Source organism: Gymnoscopelus braueri (assembly GCF_963280865.1).
Source record: "Gymnoscopelus braueri genome assembly, chromosome: 1".
Taxonomy (NCBI): Eukaryota; Metazoa; Chordata; class Actinopteri; order Myctophiformes; family Myctophidae; genus Gymnoscopelus; species Gymnoscopelus braueri.
In genome coordinates, this window is record NC_137603.1 from 19,101,962 (window position 1) to 19,117,578 (window position 15,617).

Consider the following 15,617-nt stretch of genomic DNA (forward strand, 5'->3'; position numbering starts at 1 on the left):
TGCAACAGGCAGGCTGTCAACATGAAATGGAAGAAATATAATGTATTTTGTGTGTACAATTAATAAGATAGTTGCCAAAACACCATCCTTCCTACACCTGCTTCACTTTGTTTGGAAGTAACGATACGGATGAATTATCAAAACATTTAATCAATGGAATGTCTTTGTCTCATAATTTGGTGTTTTCTGTTCATTGTTTTTCTTTATCTTTTCTTTCTTTTCCTATTATTGTTTAATGATGGATATACATTGTACACTGTCAATACATATTTTTTATTCAGTTAATTCTGCTTTTCAGATTCTTTAGGTGGGCAAAAGTGGAAAAAAAGTTACCAGTGGAGCAATCAATTATGTTTTGAGAAACTTCCACCAATTATAATCACTAATCACATCAGAACTGAATAGTGACCACCAGTCTGTCAGAGACTGTCAACAGCCTGTTTTCTCTCCTCTGTCTTCCGGTTAAAAGATAAAAGCCTGTAGGAACTAGGAAGGTGACAATGTTGTCATTGCATGGCAAAACATTAGCTTGTGTCTGCCCTAGTTAGTGCTCTTGTGGTCCTGTCATCAGTTTCCTACTCTCTGGAAGACTAGCTCTGACACGGCACTTTTGCCCATGATAGAGTGAGAAGACTGATATGGCTGGACCGTGCATGGACAATGCACAAAACCAATTTGAATTTGTTATAGGGATAGTCAGTGATAGTGTCTATAATGTGAATTCCTGGATATGAAAGTAGTTTTGTTTAAAGTGAAGTAGCATGTCACATGACATAGTTGAGCTACGTTTAATTAAAAACTACACACTAACTAAGGAGAACGAACCCCCATTTAAGTTGAACAGTCGATACACAGCCATAAGATTTGAGAGGAAATGTATGAACTAGCTTCTAGGATTGGAACATTATATAATTCAAGCTGATAAATGGGTACTCTTTCCTGATTGGCTGAAATTGGCAACCCACCTGAAAATGTATTTTCTATTTTTTAAAGAGCTGGAGGGACGGGGAGTAATAAACTCTGAAACTCTATATAGCAAAGATTACTATCAGAATATAGTGCTTTAACATTTTAACAAAAAAATAATGTTTTAACGAAAAAATATCACTACCCTACCTTTAACACTGGATGTATGCATGTGACAATATCCATGAGATGGAGAGAGATAAAAGAGTGGAGAGATTAGTCTCAACCTACGTACACACTACTGCAAAAAGTGTCCAGTGATCAACTGAATAGTGTCCGTGCCTCTCATCACCATGTCACGTGACATGGTCAGGCATATCAGGTTAGGTCAAATCAAACTGATTTATCAATCACATTTAGAAACAGCTCATATTGCCCAAAGTGCTGTATATACCATGTCCATGGAGGTATATAGTTGAAATCACAAATACAAGATCTGATAGGGAGGGGAAAGCTGTTCCACAGTCTAGGGGCTGCAATATCCGCTGATCCGACCGACTTTCCACTCTCCGCAATACACCCTCGTGTCCTCGACGATACGCACAGCGAGTTTGAAGTTGGTCGGTCCCATATATGGACATGCCCATATATGGGCATAACAGTCGGATCGGTGGTTCTGGACAACTGGATCTCCGTATATGCCTATATATGGGCGTATCGGTCAGATCGGTGGTACTGGAAAGAAACCTTTCAGACGGACTCGATGCCGGGCACAGCACTCTCTCGGGTACTCCGTGTACGTGCACAAGGCAAGAGGCCTGGGTTGAGTTGCAGTTGACACAACATGGCTGAATTGTGTTAACGGAATGAGTTTTCAAACAAGCCTTTTTCAGTTAAGCATAGATTTCATTAGTGATTATTAGAGCCACTAAACTAGAGACGATTGATCTGCAACTGTCATGTTCACTTTTAGGCCAACCAAGAAGAGGTACATCCCATAGTCTGGAGGGACAATTGCTCTGCGATTGGCTAGTCCGTTTTTCAGTCAGTCAGTCAGTCAAAGAAATGGACTACCAATAGTTCTGGGCGGGGAGTTTGAGGAATCCAACATTACATAGTTGCAGTGATAGGAGCTAAAAACAGAAGGAACAGTACAGTAGCCTATTGATTAATCATGATTAAAGAATATAGATTACTGTACATGAAAAGTAACAGAAAACATTTATTTTGCGTCTGAGAGATGTGGTATCTTCAGGTCAATAAAAAAAACTAAGGAACACAAAAATAGACAATTTGACATTTTTTGGCAAATGATGGCTTCATCAAAGCAATTAACGCACAGACGTTCCGGATCACTTTAAAATTAAATGGAGATTGTGAATGCCGCTCCGCTCCCATCTAAGGCTGGTCTCACCAGCATAGATGAGTGCAGTGAACAGAGTCAGTGGGCCCTCCTTCTCCTCTGGTGCCTGACCTGGCTCCTTCATGTAAAGACCTGGGCGGTGAGGCTTTCCATACAGCGGCTTGATTGACACTGTCAGTCAGAGAGGCAATGGACAAAACTCTCTCTCTCTCATTCATTTTCTGTCTCTCAGTCTCTCTTTCTCTATATGTCTGTCTGTCTCCCTCTCTCTGTCTGTCCCGCACTCTCTTTCCTCTCTCTTTGTCACTGTTGGTCTTTCTCTGTTAGTCGCTCTCTCTGGCTGTGTCTCTCTCACTCTCTCTGCTTATTTCTCTTTTATTAAAAGTCTGTTATTGCTGATTCCATTCTTTGGGCTCAGGGGTTACTTGTAAAATAAGCAGTGGTGGAAAGTAACTAAGTACATTTACTTAAGTACTGTAATTAAGTACAATGTTGAGGTATTTGTGCTTTACTTGAGTATTTCCAATTCCAATTCTTTACAAAAGTATTTCCAATACTTTTACGTCTACTCCACTACATCTCAGAGGCAAATATTGTACTTTTACTCCACTACAATTATTTGAAAATTTTAGTTACTAGTTACTTTGTAGATATCAATTATTACATTATAAAACATACATTAACCACTTTAGCCCTATTTTATACCTAGGCTATTTCCGATCTACAAGCCTCAATAGCAGATCTACAAGCTCACAACGCGTCGCGATGCGACGCGTTGTGAGCTTGTAGATCTGCTATTTTCAAATATTTTAGTACTTTTACTTTTGGTACTTTAAGTACATTTGGATACCAATACTTTTGTAGTTTTACTTAAGTCAATTTTTAATTCTGGACTTTTACTTGTAACAGAGTATTTCTTCATTGCAGTATTGGTACTTTTACTTAAGTAAAATATTTGAGTATACTTTTTCCACCAACTGAAAATAAGAGCTCCTTTTTGGTAAAGTTTTGCACTCAAATTCCAAAAGGTTAAGAAGCAACACTCTGCCGTCCCCGCACGATCTGACCTGAGGGTTAGACTCATTTCTCATAATGAACATAATTTCAATGCAATGGAAACAATACTTTGTCATTCCAGGAAATAGTCAAAAAATATATAGATAAAACCAGACAATGAAGGACCCCTGGTGTAGGGGACCGGGCCTAGAAGAGTGAGTGGATGAATGTCCCTCACTCATTCACTGACTCCTTCCATCCTGTTCACATTGTTGAAAATACTATGGTTGCAGTCATTGGCCACCAGTTCAATGATCCCCCTGGTGGCCAAAAACTAATAGAAGTTATGGAAACTGGGGAAATTGCAAAACTGTTATAGTCATGTATCTTTACTTCAAATACAAATGGGAATAAAAAATAAATGTCTTCGGCAAGCGGTGGCGACCCCTAACAGGCCACAAAACTATTTGCTCACTCCAAGGTTTTCTGAAAAGTTGGCAATGTAAAGTGGGCCAAAATAAGACTGGTTTGAAAAACTGTGGGTTGCCTTCCATGGCCTACAGTCAGCATGGACAACATGTTCTTTGTTTTGTTTGTTTTTTAAGATTTGTTTTGGGGTTTCAGTAATCCAACCTGAGACACACATACTGCCAGGCATCAAAGCCCATGTGGCATGCACGCCAACCACCCTGCCAACCACCCTGCCATCGGCGCACAAAATGTTTGAAGCCAATCTATCAGTCCAGCAATTTGTGAGATTAGCTATGCACAGACAGACAGACAGTAAACACTGCCACTAGCTTTAACATTATCTCGGTGCAGCGATTTCCCCCAGGAAATCCTCCCTTACTTCACAAACAACTCTACCCCTTTATTGGGTGGCCGTGCGCCACTAACAGCTTCCATCCAACATTTCCATGACCATGTGTCTCATCATTTTCAGAGTGGAAACGGTTTTCTCCTCATAAGAGTAACACGTTCAATCACTCTCATTGACATCAGGTGCACTCAATTACTGTATTGGAAATGTCGCTAGCACTAAACAACTGAACAGAAATCCACTACTCAGTTGCAATATAAGCTATTAATCATTACTTTTTGGTCCAATCCTATATTCAAATTGGCTAATGGGAGGGCCGGCCAGCTAGACGGGGGGGGACAGGGTGGACGGGGGACAAGGACCACGGCCATGTCACTCTGACTCAGACATAACCATAAACAAACCAGAGCGTCAATCCCGGGGGGACGCAGGGGACATGTCCCCTCCAAAAATCAGATTGGTCCTCCCCAAATTGTTATTTAGGAGTCATTTGGAATAATGAATAAATAAATAAGAATTTAAAAATACTTGTTTAATATAATTTTTAAATCATTCCCACACAAACACAATGCTTTTTGAAGGATCAACAAACCCCATACGCCCATACATAGGCATGTCACTATGACTCAGACATAACCATAAACAACCCCCATACGCCCATACATAGGCATGTCACTATGACTCAGACATAACCATAAACAAACCTGATATGCCCATATATAGACATAATGTGGATATCCAGTTGTCCAGAACCGCCGATCCAACCAATATGCCCATATATGGGTATGCCAATATACTGGGTATGGGCATACTAATGACATCAGAGATTTCCATATATAGGCATAAAAGGGACAAGGACTGATAGATAGAGATCTCCAGATATAGGCATAAAACGGACACAGGTACACAGATACAGCTATCACCATATATGGGCACAAAAGGGGCACAAAAAGGGACAGACAGGTACGGGTACTCTATAAGCCCCCGACACTATGACTCAGACATCGGTCGGATCGGCGGTGTGACGTAGGTGTGATTGATTGATTGATGTACTTTATTTAGTAAGACATGAGAACAACAGTACATGGAAGTACAAATTCACAATACAAGGTCTACTAAACTGGAAGACTCATTAAGCACTGAGCTTGTTTAAGATGAGATCCCCATGCACACAAATCATGATGACATATAAGACAGACAGATATACACACTACTATACAGAACATCATACAATCAGCTTACAGGTTACTGGTATGAAGAGTGAAAAAAATCACACCCAGTGTGAAGTGAGCGGTGTGATTCTCAAAAATGTCAAAAACAACAGTGGTCATCACAGTGATGGAAGCTATGTGGTGCTATTTATGAGTTATGAATTTCATCATGCATCTCGCTAGCCAATCACAGTACTGAGCAAAGGGTCTGAATACTTATCAGCCAATCACAGTACAGCGAAAGACAAATTTTCACGACGGAAAGTAAAACTTTCCAACCCCACTTATAGGAGCGGTTACACCGCTCAAATATGTACAAGAGAAGAAAAATCACACCCTGTGTGAAGTGGGCGGTGTCTTGCTAGCTAATCACAATACTGAATGGAGTCAACCAATCATGTACAAATAATAAATACATTTATTGAAACACTCTTTATGATGGAAGAAACCATAACTTTAAAAAAACAAATTTATGGTTTTTTTAAAGTTATGGTTTCATATATAGGGCTATGCACTATGTGTCATGTGACACTAGCCAATCACAGTCCTGAATAGACTGTGATTGGCCAATCACGGTGCAGGGTTGGGCGGGGTACATTTTTGGCCAATCACAGCGCAGGATTCGTTGTACAAATATCCAAACCTCACTTATAGGGGCGGTTTCACCGCCCAAAAAATCACACCCAGTGTGAAGTGGGCGGTGTGGTCATCACAGTGGTCATCATAGTGATGGAAGCTCACTTAAAAAAAATGGATTTTTTGAAGTGCATAATCCTATTTATAGGTTATTAATGTCATCATGTGTCTCGCTAGCCAATCACAGTGCTGAATAGAGTCAGCCAATAGAGTCAGCCAATCACACGAAAGGGGACGTCACAAACTTTTTTTTGGCTGGAGCCGGAGGACAAATAGCCCCTGCCCATGTATGGACGAAACAGGTACAAAGCCTCATGTAAGCCCGACCCCTTGGGTCTGGCAAAAATGGGGACGGGGGGTTGGGGGGGTAGGTTAAGACTTAGACAGGGGCCATTTTCGAATTGCAGCCTCCTGAAGGTGTATCTTTAGGGCAGTTTTGAAAGTGAGTAGGGTTTTACACTCCTTTACTCCTTTTGGTAGGGCATTCCACATTTTTGTTGAATAGCATGAGAACGAGTTCATTCCCTTTGTGAGGGTCTCGTAGTGGCCGAACTCTAGATGTGAGGGCCGCATAACGGCCCAAACAAGGGCGGCGATACTGTGGGTGCCTCGGGGCTAAAGCACCCAGGAGAAATGACGAGCTCCCATCACCAACTTGTCACAAATAAAGAAAAAGAAAAAACCTCCGACATCTGCACTTCATGGAGTAAATTTTTTGTACCAAATTAACCAAATTAGTCGCATTAAAGTAACAAAAAAAAAACTAAAAGGTAACATGCGCACTGCCCGCGTTGCGCACCCAATAGCGCGGACATAAATCGGCGCCCCTGGGCCCAAGAATATAATTCTCAAATCTGACCATAACAATGGATTATCAACGATGATACAAATATCACACTCTTTTCCCTGGTTTTTCAAAGTGAAGAGTACCTGTTTAGTGATATTATAGTGCAGTGAGCTGTGATTGGTCTACTTTGTGGTGATTTGCATAAACATACACATACATGCATACCAACAAAGCTCTTTCTATCTGGTTTGGCCTTTGGCCTTAAAATCTTGTGTAACCTAATCCACAGTATCTTTGAGGTCCGCTGTCAACCCAAGGTTCATGAAACTCTCTAAAATGTCACCCCTATTCAGTGCAAGGGGCCATCTACTGTATATACCTCAGCAATTCTAAACATTTACCTCACATCGCAACAACTGTATTATATTTACATTTAGTAACATTTATATGTAAAGCCAAGTACTCTGGTAGCTGAATGTGATTTGAAGCCAGCTCCAGTGTTGAGGTGCCAGGCTTTGCATATTCCTGTGGGACCTGAACATACAGGGCCAGCCTGTACCTCTCTTTGTCCCCCAAATCGGCCTGCCCCATGCAGCCCATGGACCTTAGGGAGACCTTTACTGTGATCAAACCTACCGTTTAAACAAGTGAAACAAAAACAGGCATTTAAACCAACTGGGTTCCTTACATGAGAGATTTATCTGCAAGCTGTCAGCCTTCTGCTCCTGGTCTGCTGGCTAATGTTAACTCTGCCGGTCTTATAGTAGCAACCACAGCATTAGTTAGAATTGTAAATGTATTATTTCGCTGCTAGAAACATCAAAGGTGCCAGTGTTACCAATTTCCAAATTAAATTCAGTTTGATTAAATTGAAAATTCGCTGAAAAGCACACAAAAGGTTTTCTTTTGATCCAGCTAAGAAAAGAAGGCCCTGGCGATTACCGCCAATGCTCGCTGACTTTTTTTTTTTTCAACTGTTTTTTTCCCTCCTTTATGGGACTTTAAATCCTATTGCCACAATAGAACTAATATAGGCTCTCCTAAAAAAAAAGAAAGATACTTTAAACCCCCTCCAGCCCGCTCCCTCACCTCTGTTCCAATCATCTCAGACACTTGTGGGGAACCATGGCTAAATTAGGCTGCTTAGAAACAGAGAAGTGCCTTAATTAAAACTTCATCCTCTCGTCCAAATCCCCCTCTCTTGCACTCCTTTATTCCTCTCCTCCTCTCATCCTCTCCTCGTCTTCTCGGGTCTTCTGTGATTCATCCAGAGGGACAGAAGGGGCCATCGTTGACTTGCACTCCAAGGCCTTCCGAGGCTTGTTTGCCGGCCTCAATGGAGCCTCCGCCATTAGATACAATGACCCCGCAAATTAAAGGAATGACTGTCCAAATTAAATCAAGCAAAGCAGCCCCACGCAGACAGCTCACCCTCTCTCTGTCTGAGCCCTAGCTTGGTCTCTGCGTTCATTCTGTCCCCCCCCCCCCCTCAGCCTATTCTCACAAGGGGAGAGGTGAGCGGAGAATGAATGGCGTTTTTTCTTCACGGCCTTCCTTAAGATGCTACTTCTTGCTAATTAACTGGTGTGTTCTTTGTCATCTCCTCCATAAGTAAGAGGGGTCTCAGAGGCATGCTGAATAGAGCTTTTTCTTCTCAAAACTGGCAACCCCTTGCCGACTGTCTGTTGTCGTGCATTCTCATCTTTGTCAGATGTTGTGGTCGGCATGAATTGATGGTGTTTTTTATTAGTTAGATTTGGGGAATGTTTTCTTTTTTGAACATTTTAAGTGAATGGTAATTTCAACAAACCCTTGTGAGCTCAAATATGGTCAGTTGTTATTAAAAAAGCAGTCATTTTCATATGAAAATGTGTATGCGTGCGTGTGCGTGAGAGCTCTTTGCATTTGAATACAGCCATGATCCCCAGACTCAGGAGAAAACCTATTTGGCCTGTCATCTATAATCCTTGCAATAGTGTCCTGACTGCTGAACACCATAAAATTGGAACATATGTGTCATTATTCCGTAGGTTTTTCATTATGCAATAATTGCCTGTTCATCATTGTGTGTGTTCTGGTCTCAATTCAAAGAACCTCACTTGGTTCTTAAATGGTTCTTTAAAAGGCTATATGGTTCCACAAAGAACCATCACCAACTAAAGAACCATTTTATGATAATATAATAATATAGTCCTTTGCGGTATTTGTCACTGTATATTTGCATAGTGAAATTATCTGCAATAAACCCATCCTAAGTGATGGGAGCAGTGGGTGCTACAGGGGCAGCGCCTCAGGGAGCATTTAGAGGCCAAGTGTCTTGCTCAGTTCGACACGTAGACCGGGCCTAGGGCGTGAATACCAGGTGGCCTCTCTACCCACTCAACTAGTTAGTGAATGGTTCTTCGTGTTCTTTATATGGCCCTAGAGAACCTTTTTTGGGTCAAAATTAAAGACACTTATACCCTAGCATCCCAATTTTGTGTATGTCTTAATCTAGGCGAACATTTGCAGAAAATAGCTGATCTACAAGCTCACAATGCGTCACAAGCAACGCGTATCGACCCCTGGGAGACACCGGTCTATGAAGTATAGACGGTGTAAAAGGTTGGCTCAAGGCTCCAAAAAGTAGACAAGTCCACTAATGCCGTTCTATTCAGGATTTCACAGTGCAAGTAATAATTCAAAAATAAAGACAAAACAAGTTCCAAGAATAGGACACAGAAATTAACACTTGAAAACTAAACCTAAGGAAAACAACAAATCAGGAACTCTTAGATACTGTTGACAGGCTAAAAGCTTCCATAAAGGCCCTGCCAGCTCTCCCCTGACGTTGTCTCCAGCTAGCCTCAAGCCAAACTGATCCCAATTCACCTGTAGCATGCATACCATTTAAACAGGTGAGGCAAACCATATCCCAATCAGTAATAGGTAACCCAATTAACTCTAACACAGCTAACTAAAGCCCATGAGTTATCTTACACAATTACTATTAATTATAAAGGAATTTACTCAACTATAAAGGAACACTCAACTATATGTTTCCCAGGTGCCAATTCATTCACAAAGTATAATAAGACAAAACATAATACAAACACCCCTCCTCCTCTACAGTGCTTGGCACCTTCCCAATCAACAGGATTGCCAGCACTGCAGAGGAGAGACAAGTGACCAACAATTACTTTAACTTCCCCACAGTGTCAATAAATAAACAAATAAACCTATTTAAAACCCTTTTAGTCCTTGTGTGTATAGGGCACGGGCTGCCCCGTGACAGAGGGCATAAGTGGTTAAGGGGTCTTTGTAGAACCATTAAAATAAGGGTTCTATAAAGAACCTTGGTCTGAAAGGTTCTTTCTGGAACCAACAGTGGTTAAGCAGGGAACTGATTTGATACTATCAGCAAATTATTTGTAATTTCTTTCCAAAACATGCATAAAAACATGACTTTTTGTATTGTGTTTGTGTGTGCGTGCGTGCATGTGCGTGTGTGTGTGTGTGTGTGTTCTCAAACTCGACAGACTTATTCCCGTGCACAATCGGGCATTAGCCTTTGTACAATCACGGGGGACTGACTTCAAGGAGTAACAGTCATAGATGGGAGAACTCACCACATGCAACAAATGGTTTCTATAACTCCCCATGCACATGATGTCTGCCGGGCTCTGGGAGATTGTCAGAGACTGCTGTACATGCACAGGCTGTGTTGGTTGGACACAGGTCATAAAAATCTAAACGGTTTGGACTCCCAGACTGTGACACTGTGCTTTTATTCCTCCCTTGATCAATTAGTCTCTGCTCTCTTTACTGTATCAGCCTGAGACTCTGGTCTGTCCATAAAAGCAGCTAAACTCACACAGAGCAGACGATGGGAAATCTAGTTGAGGGAGAGTACATGAGCATGGAGAATAGCTGGAATCACAGTCTGTGCCAGTAAAACTAACTGGCCCGTAAAAACAAATGGGAATCACACCGGAACAAAATATCAGTTTGTAGGTGTGTGCGTTTTTTTGTGATTCTGCGCGTGCGTGCGCGTGCACTGTAAAATGTTGTGTTAATTTAGGCTCAGAACAAACAAATTTGCACGTCAGGGTATGTATTCATCAACATGATTCGTGTGTGTGTCAAGGAGGACTAGAGCAGGCTAGGTCAGACAAACAATAGGTCACATTTATACTTCTCGACATATGTCCATATTTCCCCAAACAACAGCCAAGTTGATCTGATGGCTTGAGCCAGCTCGTAAACAGAGGATTTGCACTCATTCCTTTTCCGCAACAACGTTGGAGGCAAGTGAAAAAGTTTCAAATTCTTGTTCTGCCATTTGCTGTCTTTTGAGTGGCCTCTCTTCTCCCCTTTGTTCTCTCCTTGACCCCGACTGTCTTATCATTTGACCCTGCAGGGCAAGGGTCACACACCAATAGATGACCCCCCCCCCCCCCGCCCCTCAGTCTTTGTACAGGGAGTTGGGGACCTCTAGGAACACTCTCTAGCTTAGAAATAATAATAAGAAATACCTCTGCGATAAGCCCTCATGTAACGTTGAAGAACGTCTGACAAACAAAGGGAAAGGTAAAACAAAAACAATGAGAGGGCTTCGACGATGTTTCAGACCAAAGAAGGGGACGGTATAGCACCAACTAACTGACGTTCCCTTGAGACGAGTTTAATAATGTTCATGGAAAGGAGATTTTTTTGTTTTTTCCTTTTTGGTCATTGTCTGCCTCTTGGAACATCAGTCTCTGGATGAGTGAGCACCTTAGGCCCGTCGGAGGTCTGGCTTAACCCCACATCCTGGTGTTTGGTCCACCGAGGGCCGAGACAGAACACATGAAAGTTATACCCTTGTGACTGCGCGGCTTTTCTGATCCTGCTAAATGTGTATCACTTCTCCCTCATTGAGCTAAATCAGCCCCAGGTTCAACAGCCAAGGGTGTTAATACCTGAGCAGGGGGGTGAGGGGAAGGGGTAAGAGAGGGTGAGGGTGAGGAGAGAAAGAGATGGACAGGTGACGGTTTGGAGAGTTGACGGTGGGGTCACCTCACCTTGTGCAGATCATAAGAAACCTCCTCAATACAATGATGGGATTAATTACAGACCGTGGGCGCGGTGGCATCACAGGCCAGCGGGATAAGATGGCTGTATGTGATTTTCAGACGCAGGGACTTTGACCATCCCGGGAAGAGGACCCCGAGGTAGGGGGAGGCCTGGCTTCTGCGTGACTGACTGACTGCTGCATCTGAGAAAAGCCATTTATACTTGTTGAAAATAGCCACTCTACCAGCTTACAACGAGGCACAACGCGATTCATAGTGAGCTTGTAGATCGGCTGTTTTCGGTCTGTGACACTGGCGTGCAACCAAGTATAAATCAGGATTCAAACCACAGTCCACGTTGTATTGCCACGTGTATCACACCTCACAGCATCTCAACAGGTTCAACCAAGCAGATGATGGTCCACATCCTGGTTGAGGAGAGCCCTTTGGTGAACCCCTGTCTCCTGCCCTGCTCTGGCTTATACGGAAGACCTGACCGTCATCATCTGCTGTGAGGAACTTGATACAGATCACCAAATTGCTATCACCATTCACATAGATTCACTTTATTTAATGCTGCTTAGGGGAAATTTCTGCTTATTGGAATATCACAGGAATATGGGGGCAGCGGAGAAATGACAAACAGCACATGTTATGATATGTGGTAGCACATTCATTAATTGAGCCCCACACATGATTGAATTTTATAAATTGTTAAAAGGCCTTAATCTTACATTTCTTTTGAAAGTCAAGAATAATTTGATCGATTGTGTTTTAGGTTGTCAAGTCAGGAGATAAGTCTGTCCAGCGTCTTTGGCGTTTTATTGTTTTTAATATGTAAAGCCCTGTCGTTAAATGAAAGGCTTTTTAAAGTGAGTCCTTTGCTCGAGTGTGCTTGAAGTTTGACGAATGGGGCCCCTTTTTAAAGTCTGTCTCAAATTCCTATCCAAAGGACAGGGGAATAATATGTTCTATGGCAGTTATGTGAATTAAGGTTTCAATGGTATATGTTAAAATTAAATATTTGACTTTTGGTATTGAGTCAAATGTTTCAGGGCAATTCATTTGAAAAAGTCAGAAAACATTCATGATAAACTTGCAATGCAATGCAAGTGCAATGCATCTTTTTCCATGCCTGCTGGTTTTAGAGTGAAGCTTCATATGTTTATGCCTAAGTGACTTAAACCATTTGTAAAATTACACCTCAAAACATTTCAGGAAGACTAATGTATGTATGTATGTGTTCAGGCGGAATCCATGGAGCCACCAAGGCTCTGAGCCTTGTAGGTCATGTTCATACAAGGCAGATAACTGTTTCACTCATGCAGAAAGCTTTTTTTCACACAACACGGAGGGAGATAAGAACCAAAAGCTAAAAGTTCAGTCGTTTTTTGCTGTTGATGTTCTATTAATCATGAGAGGCCAAACGCAGGAAACCGTGTCCATACTTGCTTCTACAGGGCACACACACACACACACACACACACACACACACACACACACACACACACACACACACACACACACACACACACACACACACACACACACACACACACACACACACACACATGCATGCAAACACACTTTTCAGGAGCAGCAGCAGCAGCTCTGAAAAGATCACTGGTTTCCTCCTGTTATGCAAATGCGTCAAAACGCTTGAGTGAGAATTATATATGAATCCAATGAGGCTTTTTCTCTCTTTTAGAAACGCTTAGCCACAAGTACTGAGAACACCTCAATGGTAAGCGTCCGCTCCGCTCCTCGGCCATGCGCATTATTCAGCTTGACGAGACGCAAACTGACATAAGCACCCGGGCTCACTTTCACCCACTGGCAATCCGATTATATGGCCAACACGGCATCAATGCTGCAGGGCCAACAGGCAGTGGAGTCCGTCAAGCTTCCCCTCCTCCACCCAAGCCCCTTCTTTTTCCCCATTCATACCTTCTTCTCCTTCGACCGCCCCACACACAAACACCCTTCCCATACACACACGCAGGCGCGCACACACACACACACACACACACACACACACACACACACACACACACACACACACACACACACACACACACACACACACACACACACACACACACACACACACACACACACACACACACACACACACTCCATCAAGCCCCCAACCCCTAGTAAACAACAAGCCTATAGGCATGTTCTGCATAGAGGACTCTACTAGAAATATGTGCAATAATCTGTGAGACAACTTCACATTTGAAGTTTGTTTGTCTGGGAATATCTGGGATATCAGAGACTATGGATGAAGGCCTAGTGCAAGTTAAAAGTACAAACTTTTTTTGGCATGTTATACTTTATTGGGAAAGGAAAATGTAGAGAGACAGGGATCTGAGTGGCAACATAACAGGAGTCAAATTTAAACGTGGATTCGCACATTTACAAAGACCATGGGGCCAGTGCACTGATGGCACCAGTTAGTGAACAGTACAAACTGTGTAGGGCAAGTTGTCTTGATGAATAATGACGAAAACAAGCAAATGACAGATTTCATAATGATTTGATTTCAATGTACATGATTGAACCAGCTCTACATCTCTGTTGGCTTGCCTGTCTGTGGTGGGCTCAAGGGCCGACGACCGTAACTCGTTCAGACCCAATAATACTCTTCAATTCTTTCCACTCTCAACGTTAAATGAACACTCCAGACTTTGCGGTGTGTATAGCCAGTTAGTGGATATATCTATATCAAACTGCAGCGCTGCAGGTTAAGGTTGACCAAGAGAGAGTCATGGCTATAATGTCACAACGGTGGCCCCACTAATCTAAACCGGTGTTGACAACCACAGAGCTTGGTCTTCTTTTGCGTGCTGCGCAGTGACGCTTGGGTCCATAGACAGGGCACCCGTTAGAACAGCGGGTGTTTACAAGACGCTAACCTAAAAGACTCTGCCAGGTGCTGGCGCTGGGTGGGTGGGTAGGTTGGGGGGGTTGGCAAAAGGGGGGCCGATCGAGGGCCCTCTTGCAAATCGGCCCGCATCCGTGAAACTAATGTAGAGATGAGATTAAATGTGCGCAAAGGTACATTTGCAATTGATTAGCACTGAGCCACTGTGACGAATTGTGGACTTTTGAGGGAGTGTGTGCAACTTTCCTTTGTGAACTATAGTGTGTCTGCATGTGCGCGTGCGTGTGCGCATGTGTGCTGCATTAGGTGCAAGCTCATGCAGGGAATTCACAAGCAATAAAACGGATCTTCAACCAAATCAACTCTTGAGATTCATGATACATTGTAGAGGCCTATTTCTGAGCGTGAGGTGTCCTTCATATATAGGCTGATATGGTCTATTCCTACTAATCATTTCAGATTAAAAATAATAATTAGCCTCTGGAGGATGTTCCACCTGTCTATTCTAAAAACAAGGGTTTAGGGGAGCACTCCCGTTTCCTCTGCGCCCCTCTGTTTTGTCTGGTATTAATGAGCAATTAACTTTGCATACAAGGTCACGGACAATGGTGTTGGTTGTCAGATTATGTTAATGCCACCAGTGGCTGTGGTGGCTGCAGTGAAAAGAGGACAGAGGGATCCCTGTGAATAGAGCTGGTTGGGTTCCCCATTCTGGGATGAGAAAATGATATGCAAACTGTACCAACATGTGCTTTAAGAGGATTAGAGCGCTACTCGACATCCATGCTGACAATAAATGAGCAGCAACAGAGAGGCAAAAGGTTGCAGTCTGGGCCCTGTGGCAGATAGGTGTCAGCTGAAAGACTTGTAGCCTATATATGATTTTCAAATTCGGCATGCTGATGGACATTTAAACGCTAAACACCAGTCCTCAGCTCACTGGTTTAGTAATAATATTTAGATTAGTAGGCCTAGTCT